The sequence below is a fragment of the Chaetura pelagica genome, unplaced genomic scaffold (genome assembly GCF_000747805.2).
Source record: "Chaetura pelagica isolate M959 unplaced genomic scaffold, ChaPel_1.0 scaffold159, whole genome shotgun sequence".
Taxonomy (NCBI): Eukaryota; Metazoa; Chordata; class Aves; order Apodiformes; family Apodidae; genus Chaetura; species Chaetura pelagica.
In genome coordinates this window covers 2,983,564-2,995,114 of record NW_009954555.1, presented here as the reverse complement: position 1 = coordinate 2,995,114, position 11,551 = coordinate 2,983,564, and positions in this window count along the sequence as shown.

Genomic DNA, 11,551 nt, shown 5'->3' with positions numbered 1-11,551 from the left:
TGCAGCCCCCTCAGGCATCCCCTGAGAGGCACTGATCCGTGCAAGGGAAGAGTCTCCTGCAAGGCCCCAGGCAAGAAGCAGAGCCCCTTTCAGCTTCTGGGCTGGCCCAGCTCACCAGCCTCAAGAACCGCCTGGGAAAAGTGCCCGAGGCTGCGGCTGAAGTGCTGAAGCCTCTTCCCTTCCCATCTCCCATGCCGGTGCCTTTGTGTTCTGCTTACAAGTTTCCCTGAGAGGAAATTTTCTGGAGTTATCCTCCTGCCTGAGCTCTTCATGCAGCTGTTCCCTCACCCTCCACCTCTTCCAACTGCAGCTCCATCTTCTCTGCTGCTGCTCAGCTCGTCCCCTTCCCTGCCTGGGAGGGAGCGATGCAGCTGCAGCACCGAGCATCCCATCCTGCCCTGGCATTCCAGAGGGGTGGGGGGCTCTGGGATCATCTCCCCATTATTCCCCAGCTGTCCTGCCACCAGTCAGGCAGAGGGAGATGCTGGCACCCCCTCGGCCCAGGCTGGCAGGACATCACACACAGCCCCATCCCTTCGGATCCTGCATCCCAGAGACCCTCCGGGGAGCGGGAAGCGGCTCCTCAGGCTCAATGGCTGCAGCCAGATTTACTCAGGCTGTTAAGTTGATTAATTGAAATGAAGTTCCTCCAGAGAATCGGCATGTTCTTTGAGGTCAGGGTCACAACACTGAGACGCTTAATCAGATCTTTCCATTTACCCCTCTCAGGATGGCTGGAATGCAGCCTCTTTCAAAGCCAGGCACTTGGCGCCAAATTTCTGCCCTGCTATCTTGCCTCTTCCATTACATTTAACCAGCACATCCATCATTATGAAATAAAACCCAAGTCCAGCTCAGGTGATCTTTCCGCAACCAAAGCTGGTTGGGGAAAAAAAAGAAAGAAGAAAACAACAAACCCTGAGATTGCTGCTCTTTCTAAAAGCCCTGCAGGATGGTGGGGAAAGGGGAACTGTCACTCCCCACTGGTCCTGTTGGAGGAAGGGGGCAGATGTTTCTGTGTGGATAACAAATTCCCTTATCTGCCTGAACCATTTCTCTGGGGAAGGTGGAGGAGGTTATTATAAGGTTACCCTGAGCTATTGTTAGAGAAAAGGGGGGTTGATTGCAATTCAAGAGCCCGTCATATTTGCCCAGGGATCAATCACTGCTGGATGGCTGCAGGACAGCCCTGACGCAACGTCCCACCTGCATGAAGAGCTCTGAAAGCTTCCCCATTGTGTAACTGATCAGCCAGAAGTCAGCATATCCAATGAGCACAGGCACTTCTGGAGAGCTCTTCTGCTCCCACCTCAGCCCCTCTGAGCAGGAGGATGTTGCTCACATCCGAGCTGATTGAAAAGAATGTAATTGTTCCTATTTCTTTACCCCACCAGGTGCTGTGGGGCCAGTGTCTCCATTTCTCTGAACAGCAAGATGTTCATCATTTCAGGAGTAGAAGCACAATGTAAGGCAGAGCAATTAAGGAGCTCCCCCTCCCCCCCCCCCAGATTTTGGTCATGCTGGTGTGTGTTTGGGGGGTGGGTCCCCTCAAAAACCTCCCAGCCCTTTCCCATTCACTAGTCTAAAGCTCAAGCTAACAGCCACACAGTGCAGATGATACCAGACACCGAGGGGATGGGGATCTTTATCAGTCACATCAGGCTCTGCCAGAGCTATCAGGGCTTTAATGAAAGCTGATCTTCCAGAACTGCTGCATTTGCTCTTTAAAAATCCACCTCTTTAAGGCACTTTAAAACTGAGCAGCAACATAAAAGGTGTCAGTCCTTGATAAGGTACCAGTCCTTAGTGAAGTTTTTAAAGCCTTGACAGTGTATTTTCAGGTTTAGCTTTTAGCAAGCACAGTCCTGCTGGGTTCCTCCATCACCTCCATCATCTTTTTGAGGTGGGACCACCCTGCTGGGCTGGCCACAAACTCCTGGATCCTCCACAAGTGTTTCAATTGGAAAAAGCTGCTGCACATCCTTTTAAGTACCCTGGGTCACTTCAGAGATAGCACAGGAGAGTCAATGGAATATATTCTAAGGTAATTTTCTACCAGTAACTACCCTGCTATTCATATTTCTTGCTTAGTAAAAAATCAGCCATGCATCAGGTTTATTCCTTCCTGCACCAGAGAGCAAACAACTCACATCTGCCCTTGCACTTCTCTTTATTTTCTGACTCACTAGCAGGCAGCTCTGGGCTGACCCATCCTCTCTTTCCCAAACTGGACCTTTCTGGCTACTTGCAAGATCATACACATCTGGATGTACATGGTGCCCATGCAGAGATGAGCAGTTTTCCTGCTTGGACAGCAGAACTTTTCTAAGGCAAATATTTGTAAACAGACTTGTTTTCAAAGAAGAGAAAGATTTCAAGGCCAAAACATTAAAAATAGACTGCAGCAGATGGGAAGAAGGCAGGAGAGTCCACGTAGGCCTAACAAAGGCCTGAGTCAGGGTCTCTAAGCAGCCCCTGTGTTTTTGACAGCATTTGGGTGCTAAAACAGCTGACAAATACTGAGGACAGGGGCTCTGCCACCAATTCCTCATCCACATGGAGCTACAGGGCCAGGTGAGGGACTCCTGAGCAGCGTGGGTGGGATGGTGTGAAGGCAAAGCTTTCCCCAGACATCTAAAATCAATTAGCAGCATTTAGAAGTTGTATTTATCTCTGTTTCTGAAAGCAGGCAGATCTGGGTTGATAGTTTTCTGATGAAGGCTGTTTACATGTCTAGAGATTTTGTTCTCCCCCCAGATCTCGAGAAGAAAACACAAGAGTGAAGTAAAGCTCACAGGGGGCAATTGCTGGGGCACAGATTTGCTCTGGGAAGAAAACAAGCAGCAACAGTTTGGAGAGAGTTGGTCAGAGTCTGATCTTGCAGTTGATACAACTGAGCTTAGAGCCCCTTGCATAGGAGGACAAAAATCATACCAAAGTCCCACCTTCTCACCCCTCCATGTCCTTCTTTGACCTTCTCTGTCCTTCCTTTTCCCTCTTTTCCCTTCCCTGCCCTTCACCCTTCCTTGCTTTTCTTGCCCTGGTGGGTTTTGCAGAGTGATGGATTAGCAGCTGGACTTGATGATTTTAAAGGTCTTTTCCAGAGCAATTGGGTGCCTCTCATTCAAAGCCAAAGGTGTCTGCTTTGCTCTGCAAGAACATGCAGATGGCTTCTCTAGAAAGGTGACAAGGGATCTCTAGAAAGGTGGAGAGTGATCTCTGGGAAGGTGATGAGGGATCTCTGGGAAGGTGACGAGATCTCTAGGAATGTGACAAGGAATCTCTGCCAGGCTGAGATGCCTGTGGATTAGCCAGTGCCTGCCCTGCTGTGCTCCTGCAGCACTTGCAGCCATGGAGAAGACAGGTTCTTGCAGACCAAGTAAGCCCTTCTGTGGCACCAGCACCATCCCTCTACGTGTCCTGCTGCAGGGGCTGGGAGCCCTTGAGAAGCAGGGACAGGCATGGGCTCAGATGAATTTTAGACTGGCCCATTTGCACTTCTTTCCAGCCCACCTACCTATCTGTTTACCTACCCTGCTCCTCAGCCATCTGTATTTATGTATCTAATCGAAATTCTAATGCACACGGGATTTTATAAAACCTCACCCTTGCTCAGTGCTCAGTGGTGCTTAACTCAAATGTCTGCAAAAGTGTCAAATATCTTTTTCCTCCCCTCCACCTCACTGGAACTCCATGCATCCCAATTTGGTAGCTTTCAAAATGCAGCAGATCAAAGTGTTTGTGAATGTTAATTTTAAGCAGAGGATTATAAAGCCAGTTGTGGATTTAATTCTGCATTTGCTGGGTCCCACCTTCTCCTGAGCCAAAGGAGGTTGTTAAGAATGAGTTGCAACAATAAACCTCACTAATTACAGCTCAAACCACCTTTTGGGTCTTAGGAAATCAAAACATGAGGGTTGGGTGGGATGAAGGATGCTATTTTTATGATTTGCCTTTAATATCTCTTTGATACACAGAGGTCTAAGCTCTACATCATGAACTAATGTGTGCTCAGCTTCCAAAGGGATCTCCATGGACCAGCCCCATTCCTGGGGTCACCAAGAAGTCCCAGCTATAGGTATTGCATCTCTCTAGTATCCAAGCAGGGATGCAGACACAGATACCCCCCAAACACTGGGCAACAGGTTGATACATATTAGTGCAAAAACTCACTGGTTTGAGGAGGAATCAAGATCCAGCCCAGAGCTGTCAGTGCTATAAAATGGATAGAAAAGTTTGCAGGAGACCTGAGATCAAACTTCCTGAGCCTGATCACCTCCAGGCCATGAATTTGCTTGTTGGCTGTGCTTCCTTGGAGAGCATCATTTCTATCCCAGAGGACATGTAGGTTTTCTTAGGTGGAATTTTAATTGGGAATCTGAACAGAGAGACTTTCAAAGGTCTTTGGGAAGCAAACACGTTATGAAAAATTTTGGTTTGGAATCCACCTTTTTGTCTAAGATCTGCCAAAAGAATACATCTCAGAGTTTACAGCATTTGTGTGAAATCATGTTTGCAGGAGAAAAAAGACAAGCTCCAATTCACTCAACAATTCCTAAACAATTCACTCAACAAGTCACTGTACTTTCACATCACTTGAAACTTGAACTGTGGACATGGACTCGTGCTTGGTTCACCCCCAGGTTCCTGCCCTGGTTTGAGAGCAGCAGCTCTCAGGGCTGAGCTGCCCTGCTAACATCTGTGGGGGCCTGAAATGGGCACCTCTGGGGATCGTATTGCATTGAGGGCCTGACTCAGGGTTTATCAAGATTAACTGGAGTCTTTCCATCCCACTGATTTCTATGGCCAGTGAACTAGTCTATGAAATCAATCAAGAGGTAACCCAAACTTTCACTCATCCTGACTTTCTTTTGGCTGCCAAACACGGGTCACTCTCTACTTATTGTTTCCTTTTTTCCACACAGTTCTTTGCAAAAGAGGATTTGGGCTGGTTCTTATGGAGAATAAGAAAGCAAGAAGCCAAATGAGAGAGCTTTTTTTGAGCACTCACAGGGCAAAAATTTGCTCAGCCACCACATGTTGGAGCTTTCTAATGAAAGGCCTTCTAAGGTCTGCTCCTCTGCAGTGGTTTCCCTCCCATACTGTTCCTTTGCAAACCTGCTGCCTCACATTCCTTCAGAAGAAATGGATATAGCCTGGTTTTATTTGCTGACCCTCCAGGATTTGTCTGACCAGGGTCCATCAGCCTCTGCCCCTTCCACTGTCAAATCCTATATCTCAGCCTACCAGGGATGCAGGCGAACGTGTGTGTCTGAGAGTAGCTGAAAAATGATTTGTTCCAACCATCTCATCATGTATGGATGATGGAAGTCTCCCACTGATGACCTGTCAGGCAGCACTCCAGCACTGGGTGCTGGATGGGATGACACATTCACAGATAACAAACTTTGCTGTCAATCACTCCTGTTGTTAGACGTGGACCTGACGTGACAGCTCTGGCTAACAACAGCTCTGATTGACGTGTCTACGGATTGCAGAATATGGAATGTGGAGGGAAACAGGACTCAGCTCCAGCTGGACACAGCCCTTGTGCATTTTAAAACCCAGGGCAAAAAGCAGGTGACTTTTAAGGCCTGGTGGGCAGAGCACCTTGCTGTACTGGAACTCGCTTTGATTACCTGTTGGGGCACACTGAGCTGATTGCTTTCTCTGAGGGCTGTTTGGTTGCAGCTGCTAATGGGATCCTGACAGAAAGTCCAAATGCTGTGGGTGGTTGGGAGCACCAGCCAGGTCGTGGTAAGAAGACAGGTCTGTGCTGACACTGCAGACTGCTGGAATACACAGGGCTCTTCATGTCACTCAGCCAATAATGAGCTGTCTCCTCATCTCCCTGCTCAGCCCCAGGACTGGCTGCTTCCTCAAAAACTGGAACAGCCATCTCCCTCCAATGTGGAGGGCAGGAGACCAGATCCAGTGGCTGCTGCCACATGTTCTCTTGTATGTGCTGTAGTCCTGCCCTCCTCGTGCCTGTCCCTCTGTCAGTAGGTCTGACTTTGCTGTCTGGAACCAGCTGTGTGGCATGGGGCTCCCAGTCTGGGAATATAATTCCTGAGAGAATCACAGACTGGTTTGGGTTGGAAGGCACCTTAAAGATCATCCAGTTCCAACCCCCTGACATGGGCAGTGACCACCTTCCACTAGACCAGGTTGCTCCAAGTCCCATCTCATCTGGCCTAGAGAGCAACAGGTTTTACTTCTTTCTGGCACCAGAGCTGGTACCTGAGCAGCTCAGCAACTCCATCCAAAGCTTTAGGTCAGAGTGAGGAGTGCAAGGCCAGACAGGGTGGACAGGGCCAGGCAACTAAAGCCACTTTCTGCAATTTTTAGCCCAATCACTTGTCCTCACCTGGTTGCCCCTTCTATAAATCCCACCTCTACAAGTCCCACCCGTCCCAGAGCTGCTCAGAGGGTGCACCTCCCCAGGCTCTGCAGGGCTGGGGCTCTGCAGGGCTCGCTCCACGCTCTGCCTGTCCTCTCCGCTGCCTTTCCTCTCCTCCCTGAACCCTGGCAGTTATTTTAGGCAAGTGACGGAATCCAGACAGGTCTGTCTCCCAGGAGGGGAGCAGAGGGCGGCGGAGCAAGGCAAAGGAGGGGGAAGTCAGCTGGTGAATCAACAGCAGGCCAAGGCACGCTCTGGGACGTGGCTTCAGGGAAGTTATTCATCGCGTAATTCACCCTTGGGTTCTCTTGGCCTCGTTTTCCCATCGCCGGGTCTGTGATTGCAGGCGGTGTGAAGGTATCCTGCCCGAGCTGTCAGGCTGGGAGGGGCCCAGCTCCTGCTGCTGGGGGGGCAGGAGGCCTGGGAAAGTGTCAGCCTGCCAGGATTGCAGGCTGGGAGGCTGCTCAGCCTCCCGCTGGAAACTTGCCGGTGGCAGATTGTTCATGTCCTTGCAACACTTCCAGGGGAGCAGCAGGTTTCACCCATCAACCTGCTGCAGGCAGAGGGGAAGGAGAGCAGGGAGTGGGGCAGGGGGGAAGGGAGTGGGTGTCCCCAGAAGGAGGGTGGGCAAGAGGGGCTGGGGAAGCTGCAGAGCTGTGTCCGGGACCCACCCGGACCTCACGGGGAGGCATCCGGGGGAAAAAAAGGGTGCTGAGCAAGGGGCTCAGGTCCTGGCTGGTGCTGAGCACCTCAGCCTCTTCCTGCAAAGGCTGTGGGAGTTTCAGGGTGCTCAGAGGAGGGGGCTGCCACCCAACCCCTGCCTCTAACCTGACGCTGCACGAGCCACTGTCACTGCCCCGGGAAGCCCTGCAGGTTCAGGCCACAGAAGGGCTTAGGATTGAAGGCCATGGAGAAGAGTTAGGGTGGGAAAAGACACACAGACATGAAGATTCTTTTCTCCCCCCCCCCGATCTTTGCATTTCAAAGGACAAATCCCAGGGCTGAGCATTCAAGATGGGCTGGATCCTGTGCTGTGGGGCTGTCAGACCCACATCACCTACCCCCAACACCCTTTCCGTCCACACTCCAGACCAGATGTCCAGTTTAGGACTGGAATCAGAAAGCTAAAGATTGCTCTAACCAAACCATAGGAAGGAATTAGTCCCCCCAAAAAATTAAAACAATCACAGAATGGTTCGGGTTGGAAGGGACCTTAAAGATCATCTACATCCAACCCCCCTGCATGGGCAGGGACACCTCCCGCTAGACCAGGTTGTTCCAAGCCCCATCCAACCTGCCCTTCAACACTTCCAAGGAGGGGGAATCCACAGCTTCTCTGGACAGCTCGTGCCAGTGCAACCTGCTGCATAAAATGGCTTTTATTATCGGGGACAGTCGTTTCTGCAGCAGGAGGAGGAGGGATGCAGCACAGTCTCCACCTCTCTATGCAAGGGGCACTTCAGGGTTTCACCTGCTTACACTGGTGTACCCTCATGGCCCAGTGGAGACCTTTCTGGTTCTGAGCTGGACAGTGTGTGACCAGATGAAGGGGACAGTCCTGAGCAAGAGAGAAGGCAGAAATGGAACAGCTTGGTGCCACCCACAAGGGTGATAAAAGAGGCAGGAAGAGATTCTGAGTCTCCCTAATTCCCCCTCTGGGGTCACACTCCACCTCCTGCAAGAGAAAAAAAAGAAGACACAGAGCCACTCATGCTCCCTTTCCCCTGCTACAGCTTCTAACTCCTGCTCTGTGCCCAGGTTGGCAGAGTCCAGAGAGATGAGGAGGGTCTGGGGGGCAGCTCCAGCTCCAGCCCCAGCACACGCAGCCACCAGCCCTGGCTTCTGCGGAGATGTGGTGATAAGCAGAGCCTGGCACAGGGAACCTGTCCTCTCTCTCTCTTCCAAGCAGGTCTGGGTGCAATGTGCATTGCTTCAGGGGAACTACATCCCTGCACCCTGCTCCTAACCCTGAGAACCTTCAGGGCAGCACTTGGAATGGTTAAGCAGGTACCTTTTCCTTTCCACTGCTTCGCCTCTTAAATCAAACCTAACTCAGGTTCAGTGCAAACTGACGAGGGAAATCCGGAGCTGCTTGGGGCAAAAGCTAATGTGTTAAGCACTGAGATATAGTCCAGATGTAGAACTCTCCAGGGCCACCATGGGGCTTTGAGCTGCTTGTTTGACACCTCTGGTTTAGACATTAAAAGTCCCACCGGGGAGGAAATCCTCATGGCCTGAATGATGTGCTATTTACGGATGGGGCTCTGGGCAGCCCTTGAAAGAGCTTGTAATAAAACCTGGAATAATAGTAAATTATTGGCATAGACTGGGAAAGGGGCTTTCTTTTTTTAAGGCAGCTGGTTTTATGGAACTTTTTTTTTTTTTTTAATGCTGGATGAAGATAAAAAAAATCTTTCTGCCTCTGAGGAATAAGAGAATGTAGGAGAGGCAGGGAAGTGTGTGAAAGCTCCAGGTCCCATTTGGAAAAGCACTCGGTAGGCAATAAAACCACATTTATCCAGCTAAATTGTTTGCATGTGATAGCAGAGGGGTTTTCCCCCACCCCCCAAGTCACATCTGGGGCTCACAGCTTCCCACTCAGAGTCCTGTGTGTCTCTCCCTCTCCACTCCTCTCTGGTTCCCAGGTTTTTCCTCCTGTTGCCCACCTATGAAATGCTCTCCTCCTGTTCTCTCTCCCAGCCCTGGGGGTCTCTCTCTCCTCCAGCCATACCTTGCACATGTCCCAGCTGCTGCTGCTGTGTGACAGAGCCAGCACCTCTGTCCCCTGTCCCAGCCTGGGGACCAAGCTCTTTGCAGGAGCAGTTACTGGCTCTGGCATCTGTCTGCCTGGGAGCAATGGGAAGGGGATTAAGTAGTTGCTCATGTCTTTCCCAGCTCACTTTCACCATCCCAGGAGTGAATCACAAGGGATTTTATTCTTTTTGGCTCTCCAGAAAAAAAAGGAACTGACCCTTAATTTGCACAGAAATGGTGATTTTGCCCAGTTACAGGGGTCTTCAGCCTCAGGTGGGGATCTCGCTGAGAAGAGAGATGTCCAAGCCCTTGAGAAAGTACAGTGAAAAGCTTCCAAGCCACGTACCTGCCACACTCCCAAAAGGGGTGAGCAGGCTGTGGGTGCAGGCAGAGGTGCTTACCCCACTCATCCTTGGGGGGGGGGTGAAGTATAACCCCCCCAGGGCTGCCTTGCAGCAGCAGGGGGTGAACAGGGTGGCTCTGCACCCCTGCCCAAAGCCAGCACACCAGGCACTTGCCAGGAGAAGCCTGAGCCCTCCTCAGCCCTGTGCACATATTCCCACGTGTCACCAGCCCAGCTTTCATCATTCTCCCTAACCTGGTACCTCCAGGAGGGTAACACACTGTCTGCATGGCTTTCCCCTCCCCTGATATGCCTGGAAATGGCAGGATTTCTCCTGCCCATCACTGGCTGCCCTTGAGATGTCTTCCAGACACGTTGCTTTTTCTTCCCTTCCAGGGCTTTCTTTTTTTTTCCTTGCTGCTGTTTGCTTGTTTGTTTTCCTCCCTGCTTGGTGTGAGCCACTGAGACAGAACATCCAGAGCAGCTACAGGGCTCGTTCAAAGGGTGACAGGACTGAAAGGCTGGCTTTTTTCTTTTGGTGAGAGATGCTGCTTTAGAGCAGTCATCCTCTTGACATCAAAGAGGGCATGTCCAGTGAATGCTGTGGACTCCAGGGGTGCCACAGACTTGCAGGGGAGTGCAGTGCCAGCCGTGTGCCCCTGCAGCAAGCACTGACCTGCCATCTCCTCTGCCACCCACTCTCTCCATCCCCTCTTCTTCCCGGGGATCTCTCTCCACAGCCTCAGGAGATTTCACAAGGCCAGGCTGTGATCCCAGCTACTGCTGGAATGGGCTGGGTGATTAATGAGGAAAGCATGGAAGACAAATACACACATGAGCCAGATTTTCTAGGGAACACTGCTCACATATAAGTACCACAGTAAGTGCCAGGAAAGCATCACATCCCAAAGTTATCCCCACAGCAGCTCAGATGGCCCACAGAGATGAAAAGAGAGAATCTGATCTTTTGGAGGATTAGTTTTCCAGGGAGAAAGGAATGATTTAGCTCTCCATATGAAGCAGTGGGAAGGAGCCACTGCGGAGAAGAGCAAGGCTGAAGAGAGAAGGAGCTTTCCTGCTTATGGGCTGCACAAATGTGTCTCCACTATTCCTCAGCTGTCCCTAGACAAAGCAACTGATCATGAAGGTCACAGATTTGGCTGGGATCAACTGCCAGAGTTTCATGGACCTCCCTGTAGATTTGCTGATTTACAACAGCCAAGTCCCTTCCCATCCCCCCTGCTCATTTCAGCAAGCACTGGAGGTGGCAGAGGAACAACCCAGAGGGCTTGAGGAGTTTGTGCAGAGGGACCACCAGGAAAATGCAGCCCCCACTGCTACAGGGTGGCTGGTATCCAGAAGACTTGGTGGCACTGCACAGAAATAGGGGGGTGAGGGGGAACTAAGTGGTGTCCCCGTGGGGTAACAGGTCTGTCACTCCTCTGAGTCACTCCAAACAGCCCCTGTCTGAGCAGCTTCCTTGAACTGATCACCAAGGAGAGATGCCAGAGCCCAAATACTGATCTCTCTGACCTGCTGACTCATTTGTGCACTCCAGCAGAAGGGACCTGCTCATCTTGCCCATCCAGTCCCTGCTCAGGTGTGGCTGCACTGTTTGCTCAATGATCACTGAAATGAAACCATCATTAAAAGCAACTCCTTCCACCTCACCACGCGTGTGGCTTCCCTCTCCACTCCCAGCTCCTCCACTTCCACACTGGTTCCTCCCAGCTCAGGGATGTCTCCAAGGAGTGGCTGCTCTGTAGGACTGTGCCCAAGCAAGAAGCAGCCTGGGGGCTGAGCCCCTGCTCAGGGTGCAGCTCAGACACCTGCATGCTCCAGGTTTGCACCTTGTGCTTCAGTTCATGAGCAGGGCAGTGTTAAGGAGGAGAGAAGAGAGGAGGAAGGGTGGGATTTGTACAGTAGCAGAGGCATTAACTCAAAACTGGCTCCATTTCCCCTGTTTTATTAGAAATGGAGGCAGAAGAGAGCAACCCACTAAATTAAAAAATAATAATGACATTTTTCAAGCCTGTATATTCCATACATGCACA